A 16,685-nucleotide genomic window follows, 5' to 3' on the forward strand; every position below is an offset into this window, starting at 1 on the left:
GTCCTTCATTAAGTCTTAGAGATGAGAACTGGGCAAAGCAAAGAGAAATTGATAGAATGAAATGAACAGCTGAGAAAAGACTCCTCGTCCCAACATTTGTCAGATAGGGCAAGGAGACCATTGAGTGTGAACACAAACACAGCCCTGGAAAAACAAACTGCCCACTGCCTATATTTAGTGCACAGATATAAGCTTTATGTATCAAAGCATGTGAGCATAGGAACACTGTCAATACCAGTCAGAACAAATCAAGTATACATTACACACTCAACCTGCTGTCTGCCATAGGAGAAAGATCTTATTCTGGGGCCACCTTAGATAAATATTGATCTAGAGCAGCATATTTGTCTAGCTAGCCTGCTTGCCACCTGTTTTCAGTTGAAAAGGAGAAAACATGTTCTCATAATGAAAGCGAGAAAACAACAGCACAGCGCACGGCAATCAAAATATATAGCACATAACCGGCCACAAAATCCTTTAAATCACCAAGCAGACATTACAAAAGTCATCTTCGCAGCAAACGCTTGAGATTCCATTGTCTGAAATTGATCCACAGCTTAATTTCCTCCGAGCGCAGTTAACCAAAGACGGCCTCCTTCTCCTTCTTTGGGAAAGGGGTTCATGGCTGCGAGTATTTCATAAAGAAAACACTTCCAATAAAGGACCTTAGAGTCCTGAGGCCTCCCAGGTCTAAAAACAGGAAAATGAGCATTCAATGGAGTCAAAAACCTCAGTTCTTAGCCCATCAATGTCAGCTGTAATTTCCCCTCAGAAAACGGGGTAATTGAAGACAGACTGGCATTTTACGGTGTTTTACTGGAGAAGAAACAATTCCGTTTCATTTTGCTCTGTGCAAAAGCTCAGGTCGACCATTAAACTCCTTCCATGTGGCATATGTGAGAAACGATATCACATGTTCTCAGTTATCTCAATGAGTGGGCTCAGTTAGTTTAATATATAATGAAAAATATCTGTACACCAGGTGAACTTAATGGTGTCACTGAGATAAAGAATAGGATGGACACTGACACATTCAAACAATGTACAGAAAACAGGGTAGAGGAGTAACTCGCTGTAACTTTCAAATACGATTATGAGACTTCAGTGATTGGACTGAAAAATGTTTTTTTTGTTTTTTTAAAGGAAGAAGATGCAGCAAGACTTAACAAAAATAAAATATTTACTAGATGGTTTTAAGTTTTTAACCAGCACTGGAAATCCTTCCTATATGATTAATTAATAGGACTGACTCCCAATAGGACTGAGTGAACCAGCAAGTCACAAAAGCTTGTCTAATGTCTTTGGAAGCTTTCTTTTCAACAAAAACAGTGGCTGCCTCCATCCCCGATTATGAGCTTTTATGAGGAAAACGGCCTCAAAACAAATGCCCACGGTGTGCATGTTCAGTGAGTATACAAGAACTCAAAGACTGTCATGGAAATAGCTATGGGTTTGAGGGCAAGCAAACCAAATACATTTAAAAATATATCCAGAAGATGGAGCGGCAAGGAAAAGATCTTTGGAGGTGCCAAGGAAAGCTGTATGGCGTACTGTTTATACTTAATAGAGGGTGCCTCTGGGGGAACGCTGCAGAGATCCAGGTGTTTCCAACCACTGTGTCTAATAAGCATGCAAACTCACAGCTGAGGAGACTCAGGTAAACTGTGACACTGTAGCAAGCAAGCGGTGCAAGCAAGGAGCGCATAAAGAGCGAGTAACAAGCCTTTTCCTTACTATATCCACGTTTCACCCTCTTTAAACTCCCATTAAACTTAATGTGCTGCTGCATTGCTTCAAAGACACACCAGATATTGTTTCCCATTAGTGCCTCACACTTAAAACACTGCAACAAACCTGATATGAAGTGCAAATGTATCTCACCACACAAAATAGCATGTTAATGCATAAAGACCGATAGAGAACTTCCTAAAATACTGGTCGGTTTCCAAGTTGCATCTAAATGTGTAAATGGAGCATTAACCCCTTGCTAAATTGACAATACTGGGTTATTATGACCATTAGTATACAATAAACAAAACAAATTAAAAAATAAATAAATAAATCTAGTTTAATTTAATTAATTTACAATTAAATGCAATATGAATATGCCATCAACTCCTCTTAGTTCATATAATCACCCTAAATTGCACAGGGCACTCTCCTAAAACATAAGCACGGTGGACGAGCTTGAATCGGTGGCAGGCATCCTAACAGCTTTTAATTGGCAGAGAGCGAACACAACAAATGATTTCATCACGCTCAATTTACATGTTCATTTATTTCAATTTAGAGGCAACTTTAAAAGCCTGTCCTGACTTCAAGTGGCTAGTTATTATCAGGCCAGATGGCAACGACAGTCCCAGTGGTCAACTACTCCCACAATATGGATCTCCGTACCACTGGACATCAGGAATGTAAAGATGCTTTCTCGGTTTTCACACAAAGCTGAAGATGTTCCCGGGGCCTCTGAGACTTGGCAGTTGTTTATTTCATATGTGAAGCAATTTGGCGTGATGCAGATTTAAGATGTTTTTTTAATGGTTCTCAATTGTATCACCCTGAAAGCATGCGATGGCTCTTTCTGAGGGGAAGCAAACTCAGCTTACAGCACAAAAGGTTGTTTGGCAATGGTGAGGGCAACACAATCAAAGCACACATGATAGAAGACCCCAGTAAATGAGGGAACACAAAACAAACAAACAGAAATAGTGCCAAAAAAGCTTAAACTGTGGTTTCAATCCAATAGTGTGGGACTATGGCGCATGCTGTCATTTGCCTATCCATCCAAACCCTTTATTTCACAACATAACTCCCCACTTCTGTCCGACTTCAATCCTGTTCCTTTAAAATCAATTTCACAGTGCGGTTCCGGTACCTCCTCGTCTCTTTTCACCACACACACCTCGGGCTATACTGTAGCTTTGTACGCCACTACTGCTGGAGATAAAAAAATAAAAAAAAAGGAGACCAGGGGTGATTACAGCACAACAAATGAGGCTCAGTTTGCTCTCAGTTCTGTTCTGTCAGGAAGAAGAATCGTAGAGAGAGAAACAGAGACCTCCCAGGCTCCACTGCCCGAGGTTATCAGGCGATTTGAGTGACGGCCCCGGGGCCCGCATGTGTCAGTGACAAAGGACACTTCCTGCCAAGTGTCTCGTCTGACCTCATCGGAAACCTCCGCAAAATAAAAATGCGCCCGAGTGCAGCTCAGCAATTTTCAGGCATTAAATGTTATTCAACTGTACATCCCCAAAAAAATGTATGGTCAAAACAACAACAACAACACAAAAAGCTTATTTTTATGTTTTTGGATCTTAATTGATCTTTTTTTTTTTTTACTCTCCTTTTCAATTAAATTAAAAACAAATGGTATTTCATCATTTTAGCTTGTTTGTTACAACACTGTGGGTAGGAATTGCTGTTGTTGTGTAGATTACTTGTCCTCCAATGTATTTGCATGTATTTTCATTGTATCCTTCCATCTAGAGACAAAACCTTGATACACAAAAGCAATAGGATGACTGAATGCAGAGCTGCAGTGATGGAAAAGCCCCCTGATTTGCTCAGCCATTAAGAAAATGAAATCCCCCCCCCCCCCCCCCCAAAGAAATCCAAAAGAACAAACGCGCACGCACACACACACACGCGTGCACAACAGACTTTCCAAGGCCAAGGATTCAAAAGGGTTAAGTTATCAGCTCCTTAACTGCAGTGCTGCCGATACACCCCAACCCCCCACCCTCCCCGTCCTCTCCACCATATGGATCTAATCGGGCAAGAGCTAGCCAGCTGGGGCCTCCAACAGTCACCTGTGACAGAGAAAAGGGACAGAAGGCTTCAGATTCTTATCCAGGGGAGAGGCAATGTGTTTAGGGGGGGATGGAGAAGTGGGGGGGAGGGGGTGACAGAAGCCACGAGACTCAGAGAGAGAGAGAGAGAGAGAGAGAGAAAAGGCAGAGAACGGACTCCGGAGCAAACAATGAGTGCACCTGGTCCCTGCCTGTCCACATGCAATGACAATATAGTGCACATCTGTTCCTAACCCACACTCCCACCCCCACCTACGCTCGCTCGCTCGCTGCAAAATGATTCTTTTCGTTACAGCATAGCAACAGGTTTCAGTCGCCCACCCCCTCCCCACCGCCTAGGTTTACCTTTTTTTTGACATTCTTTATTCCTATGATACGCTTTCCTATTTTTTTTTCTACTGACAAAAGACACCATTTTCCTCGCCTTGCCAGCTCGACAGCACGATTTCAATAAAACGATGTTAAATTAAATTAACCTTTACGCACAACATGCAGGGGGTGTTAGGAAAAAGAAAGGGAGGGCGCTTGGCGAAACACTGAACCGTCTAAATTAGTGCTTTTGATCAGGCTTGTTGTCTTCGCAGTTTGCTGTCCGTACAAGACAATGCATTTATTAACCACGGTGAGAATGGGCTCTGAGGCACGTCCACAACAAAAGGATTCAAACAATAGCATCCAGGCACCTATAGTCACGCATTAAGTGGTCTACTGGGTCTGGCAATCACAGAAACACAAGTTTTTATTCTACCAGTGAATGTGGAATACTGCTGTAGTTTTCTGGTAAATGTTCCCGTATTGACAATGGGATGAGATAAATATAATAAAGCTGTCCTTAAAGTGCAACGCAGTCTTACAGCAGCAGCATTTCTCACATTTCCTTACAGCAAAGACATTCAATTACACAGAGCAGGTTTTTTGTTGTGCTGTTGGTAATGTCAACACCTCTTCTGAGAAAGACAAGACGTAATACTTATTTTATCCCCACACAGGCGCACTGCACTCCCCGTCAGTGTGGACTGCAGTCTCCGTCTACTAAATCATCTTAAGTCAAGCTTTCTGGACATGGCCTGCAAAGGCACAGTCAAAGGCCCAGTGTTTATTTGAGAGGCACTCCTCTCTCTCTCTTTCAGTTACACGCAACTGGCAAGCTTATACAGCAGCAAGCAGGCCAAAAACACATCAGCACGTTTTGTTTAATAAATAACAGAACAAGCCACCCCAGTGAGGTGGTGTACCAAGCATCAACAGGGGAGAGAAATGATTTTTCACATTAAGCAGGTCAGACAGACAGCAAAAAAAACAATTGTTTTGACTTGGTTTCATCAACTCAAACTGTAAGGCTTTCAAACACAGGGCATATTTATCTTGGCTTGGGCAATTAGCTTTGCTTAGGATCTAACACACTCAGTCAGGCCTGATCCCAAAATAAATAAGGTACCTTTAAAAATAAAAAAAATAAAAAAGTTCTATATGATTAACTTGTTTTGCGTTGCATTCTCAGCAGCATTTTTAAAACTTAATTTCCAAGAGCACCAACATAAATCCGGCCATTTGTTTCTCAATAGGAATCAAATCCCCTATAATAATAATGATTTATGTTTCTTTTTTTTTTTTTTTTTTTTTTTTTAAATGGGAAGAGTACCAGTGAAGTTCTGACCACCACAATTGCCTTCAGATTGTACTCCTCGATGGAAAAACAATTAGGCCTACTGGCTTAAGAGAGACCAGACCTATGGCAGAAACTTTCAATAAACCTTGCATCAGAAGAAGTGCATTCAGTACACTGAATTTAAAAAGCAGTTTGTGGAATCCAGGAAGGACTCATAAATACTGCACAGTGTTCGGGAGTAGCCTTTTCTATAGACAGGGTCAAGAACTTGGAATATAAATGTTTTTTTTTCTTTTTCTAACTCACTCTCACCTTCCCCCACGCAGTACTTAAATCTTCTGCGGATTTGAAGGCATTGAAACTGCTAGGCACAGCCTGTGGAGGTTAGGAATCTTATCTCTAAGTGCAGCATAGTTTCCCTATCACTTCTGTGACACCACCACCCTGACACTAAAGCCAGACATCCCGCGAATCTGTGCTTCGTAAAATTCCAGGCAGCTTTGTTTATGTTGCCGGTTCCCCGTGCTGAGTGCCCTTGAGCGGGAAGCCCCTTGCCCTGACGGTGGAGTCAGGCCTGACCAGGTGAGTCGAGGGAGGGGGGAGGAAGGAGGGTGACTTTGAGGCGCAGCATGAGACAACGGGAAAACAAGCAAGGAGGGCCAGAGATAATGGGATCCCAGCGGGGGGACATCGCTAAGGTCATTAACACACAGACAGCACAAACTAACCGTGAGGGGAATTTGCAGACGCCCGCTTTTGGGCAAACGAGCATTCAGACATTATATAAACTATTTCGCACCTTCTTACAACCCCCTTCTCCACCTCTCAGTCAGCTGATCAATATTTCACACACTGTACCACTTGCTGCCAAATAAATAAAAACACTTATAATCAGCGGTCTAATCCGGTTTGGTTTCCTTTGTTTAGAACCATTGCTCTTTTGCTGGAAAATACAAACCTCAGGGAGCTGGGATTGGTCTCACTTTAATATTGGTATTAAACATGATATGACCTATTTATTTTAAACTCAGCAGGAGCAAAATGTAGTACAGGTTCAAAATGAATTATGTTACTCTGTGTAAATGGATAAGTTGTGTTTTTTTTTGTTCCCCCTCATATAATGCAGTCACTCACTATCATACCATAAGGGTCAAATGTGCACCGTAACTTATATTACAGAAATGTGGTAATCCACTTAACCTGCACTCGAATCTGTTTGTTTGAAATTCTTTACAGAGATGGTTTGGTGCCAGAAAGTCGACCCCTATTAAGTTAGCTATGAGCTGGTCACCATATGCACAAGGACCAGTTGTTAAAACACTTAAGAGCCCAAGAATAAAAAAAAAAAGGTAATTTAGACTCAAATGTTAAAATCATGCCTGGCAAAATTTCACGCAGATAAAATGTTAAGCGTTAAGAAATCCAACAGATAAATCTTACTATCATTTCCATGGAAAGATGCAATGGCCTTAAATTTCCCAACAGCAGATGTTACAGTTTACACATGTTTTTGTTACTGTAGGTAAATCATTTAAAAACTTCACACGACAAAACAAACAGGCCTTCTGCTTAAACTGAGGTTATAAAGGCATTCAAATTATTACAGAAAGACATAAGGCAAGAGTCTGGACATGCATAGGAAAATTACACCAAAAAAAAAAGCTACACGTTTTTAAAAGGTTCCTTTGATAAGTTTGTGTCCTGCACTACAATCTGTGGCTTCTGTCATGGGTAAAAGTGTGTCAATATTATTTATCTTCAGCATATGTTTCTATTGTTTGGAAAAACACTTAAGAAACCGAAGTGTTATGATTTCAGCGTGAAGGCCTGCCACTTCAGACAGACATTTCCCATCTGTAACGTTTCTCGCATCATAATTAACCTGATCAGTGTTAGACTAATGAAATATTTTTTCCAACCACCATTCACAATGTCAGAAGTCAATTATATAACTGAAACAAAGAAGATTTGTTTTCCACAAAATAAACCACACAATCGTAGTTTGCAGGATAAAAAATACATTTACAGAAAATCAAACGCAACCAAACAATGTATAAAAATGTGTCTGACAGTATGAAAATACAGGATGAAAGATTAGATTTTGTGTTCTACTAAATTCTTAAACCACAAAGGTCTGTAAAGGTCTTATTATTGGTGCAACTGATTTTAAAAAGATAACCACAGAGCTGCTGACATCAGTCTCTTGTCTTCTGCCTCCATCAAATATTGCATTGGTACTATATTAATTTCTCCTTGATAATTTTGCACACTTTAAGGAAAACCATCGGCGTCCCATCCTCCACAAAAATACTTTGCATTTGACACCCTTATAGTAGTTGTCAATGGTGTGCAGAGGAAAAACCCCCATCACTTTTAATGTACGTCCCTGCACAATGTCCGATAGGAACAGTTATAGACAACAAAGGGAGATAGCCATGCCCGAGAACAATAGAGCAGTGGGAGGCTCTCATTGTCTGTGTCTCTGTCACTGCTGAAGCTGAAATGAAAGTTATGACAGTTATTGCAGTTTTGTGTATAATTACTCTATTCTAATGGACGGGGAACAAAACAAGGTTAGGTGGCTAACTTCAAGGGATGCATTTTATTTAATTAATTTAACATGACGTATGCTTTGTCCGAGGAAGAATGTGAACAATATCGGAGGGGTTAAACGTTTCGTGACCAGGAAAGGAGGTGTTTATCTTGGACTTCTGCCCACTGGGGGTCCTTCGGCCTGTGCCACGACAAGCGGGTATCATGTGAAGTGGGCTGCAGCCAAGACAAATACCCACCCTGGAGCTCACAATATGATAAAATATGTAACGCAAGAATTTGCCGCTCCACAACGCAGCGCACGGAGGTGGAAGACGAGATGCCTCTCGCGTCGCTCACAATTTTTGGACACATTTTTTCTCCTTTGCTAGACGTTTCTCTCTGCATGCACCACAAAGCTAGCTTGTTTTACCCTCTGCTCTCTCTGGAAAGACACATTTGATCCCTTTCAGGGTGGCCTTTTAGCCTGAAAAGGTCACACACGTCTTAGCTGGAAGACACGAACAAAGAAACACAAAAACAACGGGCAGAAAATAATCCCAGTGCTCTCATACCAGTAGAACATTTCAGAAGCAATTCTAAACACGAACGGTAATGCATTCTCCGGGAATGCCGCAGACCTGGCAAGTGTATTCTGGTCATATAATGTTAAGAGCTGCAGCCTGACCTCCTAATCGCCCGTTTCCTCCAGGAACAAGACTCTCCACAGCACGTTATAAGCAACAAACAATATGCATGGGTCACTTGGCAGGGCACTTCGGGGCTCCGTTCCACACCCTTATTAAGCCTGATAACAGGCCACCATTCCTGCCCAAGTTCTGCCTGAATTAAGGCGTCACAGCTCCTCAATGGACCCGGGCAGAACAAAAGGTCCATTCAATCCCCGGCTCCCACATGCAATAACATGGCTATTTGGGAGCAATTGATTTTGATGGAGTCCAGGGCTAAATCACACAATGACAGCCAGAGCCCGACACTGCCACCCTATTCACAGACAGGAATCGTACCTACGATGCAAAACATTCTTTGTCAGCCGCTGCTCTGTGGGGATGAACAGAAGCGCATCGGAGGTGTGGAGGATTCTTCACACATCCTGTGAGAGGCTAAGGGCCAGTTGCCATCTATTGGTCACTGTGGTCTACACAACACAATTCCAGGAGGATTGTTTCTTGTTTTTCTTTTACATGCAGTAAAAGGAGAGTTTTCCTGCCGGAGAACATGAATGCTGCTTGAAATGCTTTCATGTTATGTTTGTTTGTGTCTTTCTGAAAAAGTGAGACAAAAGCTTTCACCACGATGGTTGATTTTGTTCTCTCGATTCACAGACTCACCAAAGAAAAAGAAAAGAAAAAGAGTACCATCCTTTTTCCTCTTGCCTCCACATCAATACACATGAGCAGGAAAGACTAGACAGAGTTATGTTCATCTACCAGTCAAACCTTTAGCAGTGGTCCTGCATATGTAACCATAAATCAATGGAGCACCTACACAGAAACAATGCAATCAGCGAAACAGGGACTGTGGTTTACAATTCTTTAAGGTGCAAAGAATCACATTTTTCTGGCAATTTCCTCCTCCAACATGTCAAATTAATTTGGGCTTGGGTGAAGACAGAGCCGTGAAGAGATCAATAATAATGGTTGGTTTGGTCTTTTTTAATATACATATTTATAAAAAAACAAGAACATCTTTCTGCCCTGCTCTGCCTGTCACACTGACATGTAACAGTTTTTTTTCTAACAAAACCCATCGTCTGAAGGCAGGTCAGACTCCAAGGCATCTTACGCATCAGGACTGGACTTGGTAAATTGAGCTATTCCAGGCCTCCTCACAACAACTCCAACACAAACCCTCTGTACAGCTCAGAGCTACAGCAACTAATTTCTGAAGACCAGAAAAACAATAATGCACCCTGGAAAACAGACTTGCACAAGAAGAGGCCAACATTTAATTGACGCTAAGGGGTCGTTCAAGCAATCATGTCACCGTTTTAATTCAATCGCTGCTTTCAACATCTTTAGAAAAATATTTAAAAAATGTTTAAAAAAAATTAAAAAGTGCAGGCCACACAGAATGCCAATTATTAATAGTTTCATCCATTCAGGACTAATCATCTGGGATGAATATTAAAACGAAACAAAAAAAATGACACTCACAGATGCCAGGCAGATGATTTTCTTTATTTTTTGTCTCTCCCCAATTCCATCAAGGCATACTTAATTTGAACTTTGTTTAACATTTGCATTGGCATTTGCTATGCCTGGTGAGAAACTGAAAATATATTTGTAATACAATACAAACACACAGCTTGTGAAGCTTGGCATTGCAGTACAGTTTGCACAGGGGAATCTATGAAACTCACATTTCTGAGATAATTATATTTATCCATCTATATGTCTGTGTGTATTCCTACATAGTCTAGATCAATACCTAGAGCTCCAAACACACATACAGATAGGCTAAAAGAAAACCACACTAATATAGAAGGTTGACTATAGTAACAGTATCAAGTCTTTAAAAAGTATCAAGTCTTACAAAATGTATTTAAAATGGCTCAGATGAAAAGTGCTTTCTGAAAATAGACTTTGTGGGTTTCCTGCCACACAGCCCTGCTGTACACAATCTCTTACCTTAGCAGCCAATGGAAAAGGATGGATAGAGAGAGGAAAATGAAAAAAGGAAAAGTCCTCAGCTGAAAAAAAGCCACGTTCCTTCTCACCTCCCTGTGTCTCAGCTTGTCTTATTTTTTACTGTAATCCGCTGGTTTCTTGCTGCTTTCTTTTCTCTCTCTCTCTCTCTCTCTCTCTCTCTCTCTCTTGTGCTCTCTCTGTCTCTCTCTCTGTCTCTCTCGCTCTCCCCACACCTTCATATGTCAGGCATGTGTTTGCTCTCCCACATATGTGAGCTTCAGCACAGTCTGAGCGGCTTGTCCAAATCCAAGGAAACACAGATGGGTCCCAGATGGAAAGGGCTATCCAAGCAGACCAGCTCTCTCTCTACCACGCCAGCATTGCCCCCCCCCTCTCACCTCACAGACACTTTCCTCTGTTTCCAAGGGCTGCCTGCCAAGCTGATGTCACCCCCCAGGCCACGCCTCCCCCCATGGATCTCAGCCAATCTGCTACTAATCTGTTTAATGTATTTACCGACGGCCTCATAATTAACATAACTAATTGCTCTGGCACGCACAGGCAAAACAAAAGCCCTGCCAAGTCAATGTGATCCTCATCAACACCCCTAGACCCCCCCAGCCCACCCCCAACAGGCAGGTCTTATATTTCGCACTAGGCTCTTTTTCAATGTGATGGGTTTGTTTTTAATTTCAGCCCTCCTCAGGTTAGTGCTGCACCCATTTGGAGGAGAGCTGCATTACAGCCCACTCCCTTTTTCAACGATACACAAGAGGAGGTAAATACATACTGGATCGTTTTGTTTTAAGATATCCTTTCAGTACAGAAAAACAAAAAGTACGCTTATTTTATTTTGGGGGGCTCACAGAATCAGTTTAGCGGCTCTCACTTTTGAGTAGACATACACTTTTTTTTTTCCCAAATAGAGGTTTCCCTTGCAATCTGCTCCCTCAGAAGCCATCCCGAGGCACTGAAAGAGAATCGTTTACTGCAATATCCTATTATCAATGCCTCATTTTGGAACGAACACAGACTAATTCAAGGCAATCCCATTATTAGTGGTGGATATTGATGTTAAAATTGCCATCTTAATCTTCTGTTTCTTGGCATGATATAGTGCTCCTCTTTTAAGAGATTCCCCATTGATCTCTGCTCTCGGCAGTAGTCTCAAAGGGGTTTCTTATTTCTTCAGCTATTGCGTGAAAGTTAAATTTATTTTCTCCCCCCTGTATCCTCCATTTAGCATTCTTACAGATTTTCTGGTATTGCTTCCACTGTATTCCTTTAAAAGATATTACTTCTGAGAGAGTATGTGAACGGGAAGGTAAATGGAAATAAGAAAACACAGTTGACCAGCATGGGGCGGTCTATATTGTCCAATGAATCTTTAATAGCCTTCATCTTACACCCAGTTTATCTGCTCAGCAAATATTGTTTTTTTCTGCAATACCTGGATTTCTAATTTAACAAACAGTATGTATGAACTCAAGCTCACACAGTACCATTCGCAAAATACAGATGACGGACATGCTTCTTCTTTACAAGACCATTAGGTAATGGTTCCCACCAAAGACACATTCCTGAAACGGTTATTGAGGAGGCTGTCATGCTAGACATGAAAGCTAAATCGTATGCCCATTCACCAGAGAGCGTTTAAGCTTACATCATGTATTTACATTACAGTTAAAGAAACCGAAAAGACAAAGAGGGGGTCACCATGATTGATTATAAATGATCACAACTAAAGCAGCCAAAAGTAAATAATGAAAAGAAGTGGCAAAGAGAGAATACAAGGAGAAGAAGGAGTAACACCACCAACCCGATATGGGTGACATCAAAAACCACCAGAAGATTGCCGGGGTGATTTGAGATGCCATACACAAGCATGCATCAACACGCCAGTGCCATCTTCTGTTTACATGCCGGTCAGAGAGTCCAGTAGTGCACAGTCCTGGCATGTGTCCTTCCTCACCTCCAGTCCACTTGACAGTCCTCGAGTCTCTCTTATTAGGCTGCTCTCGAAGACCCTGAGGCAAACTAATTCCCCCCCTAATATTCAGAGGGCAAACCAGTAGCTTTTCACATTAAAAAACAAAATCAGAAAAACAGCAGTCTGTGCTTTCTTTTCTTGCTTTGTGTGGTTTTGTTTGAACAGGATGTGTCTTTCATCATGAAGTTTACCTCCACGGTTTCAGAGCCTTTATTGAGTTAAACGTTTACCTGGGGGGCTGACAGTTACAGAGCGTGGCCTATGTGGGCAAGGCGCATTTTTGAAACCCCTGACACTACATATTAGAACATTTTCTGTTTTTAGTTGAACATAATGGGAAAAAAGGCAGATGTAACTGCCAGAATCGTCTCAGAAGAGAGAGTAATGTTTTACTACAGCTCACTGGCTTATAGTCACGCTTTTTTGAATATCAGACTTGAAGATTGGGTCACTTGGGCTTTGAGTATAGCCCTTGCCAGACTATATAAGGTCTGGCTAACGTTGTTGTTGGGTTGTTGAGATTTGAGGCTCAATTAAAAACACAAAGCAACCCTACAAAGAAAACAAAAAAACATGACAAATGAATCCCGAAATTCACTTTTCTTTGGTGAATGTCCAGTTATGGTCATTAGCACTCCGCTACAAATCAAGTGGATTGAATGCTATTGAACAACTGCTACAGGCTGTAAACTCTGGTGAAGAGGTCATCTGAAGTTAGTTGCCTTAAATATCTTCGCAGGCTTGAGGTCACAGCTGGGGAAAAAGCCTAGCTGGTCACACAGGACAAGGAGGAAAAGGAGCTGTCCTCTGCAGCGCCTTACATGTTCCGAGTCCCCGGTCCTCATTTTTCTGTCATGTTTTTAATTTCCCAACTTGCGTCCCCCTTTTTTTAAGTCACTGAAAAACACAAATCTTAATTCCCCCCCAACACACAAGAAAACTATACAAGATGGCGTACAGGATTTGTTTTCCTTCTTTTCTGCAGCTGCTATCCATCAGAGCGAAAAAAAAAAACAATAGAAGAAAAAAAAAAACAGCCCAAGAGGCTCTGCACCACAAAATGAGATATCATGGCGAACCCTGAACATCTGTTTCCATTCACACTCACTCAGAACATCTACTTTTAGAAAAATAAACAGTGAAATTTAAGTGACCGCTTTGCTTATTGAAAACAGAGCAGCAGAGAATTCGAGGGGTGGGGGGAGGAAAAAAAAGAAAGAAAATAAATCAATTACTTCACTCCCAGCCCTCACAAGGTAGACTTGACACAGAAGAATGGCCGGCTTTTCAGAGTCCTAGGTTGACCTCCTTGGAGAGTTTAAGAGACAGGCAGTCGCGACACCCCTACCTCCCATCTCAACATCTCCCAGCTGCGTCCAGAGTTTTACTTTGTTTTTCTTTTTTGGAGAGCCGTGACATCATGATCCATGATTCCTTGCATTACTCCAGTCTGCTTGCCAAGGAAGTGCAGTGAAGGAGGCTAGACAATGGCGGAGGTCTCGAATGCAATGTTATTAAAACGCATCAGGTTACCTTTGATGGTTCACCTTCTGGAGAATGTCTGCTACCTGTAGGTTTCCAGCGACCAAATTACACCAAAAGGGAGAGAGGGGGAAAGAAATTAAGCTTTATCTGCCTTGGTATCAGGGAAAATGACAGCTGGAGCTTCACTACCTGCTACACAAAGAATCTTTAAATTCTTGCATGGTGCTTTTGTGTCACAACAGTTAGACCCCCTCATCCATCTTTGCGAGGCTAGGTGGTCCACTAAAGAATAGAGCTTGTTACCAGGAGGCTGCTGTCAGAGACTGCAATTACTGTGCGCTACTCTTCACAAGTTACTCGGCCTCCTTGTTCTTCACCCTTGAGAGCCAGTAAAACCAAGCTCCTGCTGAAACCGACTGCAGGAGCAATTGGAAAGTGAAATCCCCCCCAGTCTCTGAAAACGGCCGCAGATAAAAGGCATATTTAATTATTTAACTTGCGCTATCGAAAACAAAACACGTCAAAAAGGTTTGCCGTTTTCGGATCTGTTTCAAGCCCACAGATTGCCGAGACTGAAGAGATAAAAATACAAATTTCCTCAGGCATCTGATGTTTGCGGCTTGCTAATAAAGCCAGGATTGATAATGATAGACATCTGTATTTTCTAGTCACCGAATAATGTTTTTTCTTGTAAAGTTTACCCTCCATTTCAATATGTAACAAGCTCAGCTGGGTCTAGTGAAGTACTCGTATATGCTTGGAAAAGACGCAGAGGCCTGTTTCAATCCCCCCCGCCTCCCGATTATGACTGAAACAATAATACATTACACATAATAATTCCACTGATGTACAGATACTGATCGATTCCGATACCTTAACCTCCAAACTAATCACTGCATGAATTCACAGTGTGGCTCGACAGACGACAACAGCGACAGACACTGCTGCTTTTCTTTTGTCTCTCGGAGAAAATAAGCCGTCATTGATACCACCTAGTGACTAAAATAAGCAATTTTCGGAGCGCTGGGCTTTAAACTGAAAGGAGCTATTACCGTGACAAAGGTATCATAATCAAAACTCTTGCAATTGGCTGCTACAATAGCCACCCTGGTGGTGTGAATCGTTCCCTCGACAAGAGACTGAGTAGCCTCCTGTCTTAATGGTCTATTATCTAAAAGCTTTTACAAGGCCACAGGCAAGGAACAAGCCGAGTAATGGCCATTCTTCAGCGAAAACAAGGCCCAGGAACTGCAGGGATTCTGTAGTAAACAAGAACACACAAGACCCGAACCCAGTTAACAGCTACACGGGCGGCAGAGCTTAAAGAAGTCTCGAGAGCTTCTGTGCTTTTTTTTTTGCTCTTAACAGAGTAAATCATATATATTTTCCATGCTGAGGGCATTTTTTTCCCCCCGCTCTCCTCTCTCCAACAATGAGAGAGAGGCAGTGAAAATAAACGCACCCGCACCCTTCCATTCAGGTCTGGAACACGGCTACAGTACAGCGTGCAAAAAACAAACCAAAAGAAAATTAAATCAACGTCTCAGAGCACACTGCCCTGCAGCTCTGTATTCTAGGAACTTCCTCAGCCTCCCTGCTTTTCCAGCAGCAACGTCTTTTGTTTTTCACCCTGCTGGTAGCGAGGAAAGACATCGCTCAGTTTCTGGCTCATTTCCCCTCCCCAACATCTGATCCCAAGCTCTCCTTCTCAAATCCTGGGGAAATGAAGAATTCCCTGTAAATCAATTAAAGCAAGTGCACCTGAACCACGCTTTGTGCCGGCTCTCACGCCAGGTCACCCGAGTAGCCCCTGGGAACCATTTCTGACCATTTGCAATGTATTTATCCTTTCCCTTGGCCACCACCCCCACCCACACTACCCTTTGTAAACAGCTCCATCCAAAGCTGGGGAGTCATTTGCTCAAGCTTGAAAGGAGAAAAGGGAAAGCCCCCTCAGACTACTACACTATGAATGGCGTCATCCGTCCCTGCCTGCCCACCTCTACAGACACGCCCTGCCTTGAGATAAACATGGATCCTTGCTTCCTACCTGCAGAGAAGAGGCAACAGATTTTATTCACAGGCTAAACTCCAGTAATCCACCCCACAAAGATCCCATTAAATGGTTTCATGGTGCTTCCCTCCAGCCCCCGCGGTGCCCCCTCACCTCCTCGCATCTTTGTTGTCTGGGCACCGACAGCCTTATTTCACTCAACTCGTCTTCCAGACACCGAACTCATATCAAGAACCCTTAAGGAAAGAAAACCTCTATTGACTTCTTAATACCCAACCCCCCCCACAACCGCAACCCCCCACCCTATTGTGCCTTGCTTGTCAATCGCCCATCTCATCCATAACAAATGGCTCCAGTTTTTTTCTCTCCCCCCTTTTTTTTTTTTTTTTTTTTTTTTTTCCTTTCCCCTCTTTCCCCCTTCTTCCCTCTGGATGAAAGGCAGGCATTGAGCCGGCAGTGGCATTCCAAAACCCCAGCCCACGGCTCCAGAGTGTCTGGCTATCCAGCACTGCTGGGAGCGATTAGTTTAAGTAAGGCCTGACCCGCCTACTCACCCATAGAAAACCGTCAGATCTCTCGTTACACTGGAGGGAAG

At 42.4% G+C, this 16,685-nt stretch overlaps 1 protein-coding gene across 4 annotated transcripts in view; it reads right to left on the reverse strand.

Moving 5' to 3' along the window:
• cbfa2t2 (CBFA2/RUNX1 partner transcriptional co-repressor 2) overlaps window positions 1-16,685 on the reverse strand; it is a 36,880-nt gene that overhangs the window by 12,593 nt on the left and 7,602 nt on the right. Inside the window, exon 1 of one of the 4 annotated variants that reach the window (XM_066702778.1) lies at window positions 10,691-10,996. The exons of 2 other annotated variants lie outside the window; for them this stretch is intronic. The gene's annotated coding sequence lies outside the window, so the exon portion shown is untranslated. Of the gene's footprint in view, window positions 1-10,601; window positions 10,997-16,685 lie in introns of those variants that run through there. One more of the 4 variants, XM_066702780.1, reaches the window with a different exon arrangement.

This window comes from Amia ocellicauda, chromosome 4 (assembly GCF_036373705.1).
Source record: "Amia ocellicauda isolate fAmiCal2 chromosome 4, fAmiCal2.hap1, whole genome shotgun sequence".
Classification (NCBI taxonomy): Eukaryota; Metazoa; Chordata; class Actinopteri; order Amiiformes; family Amiidae; genus Amia; species Amia ocellicauda.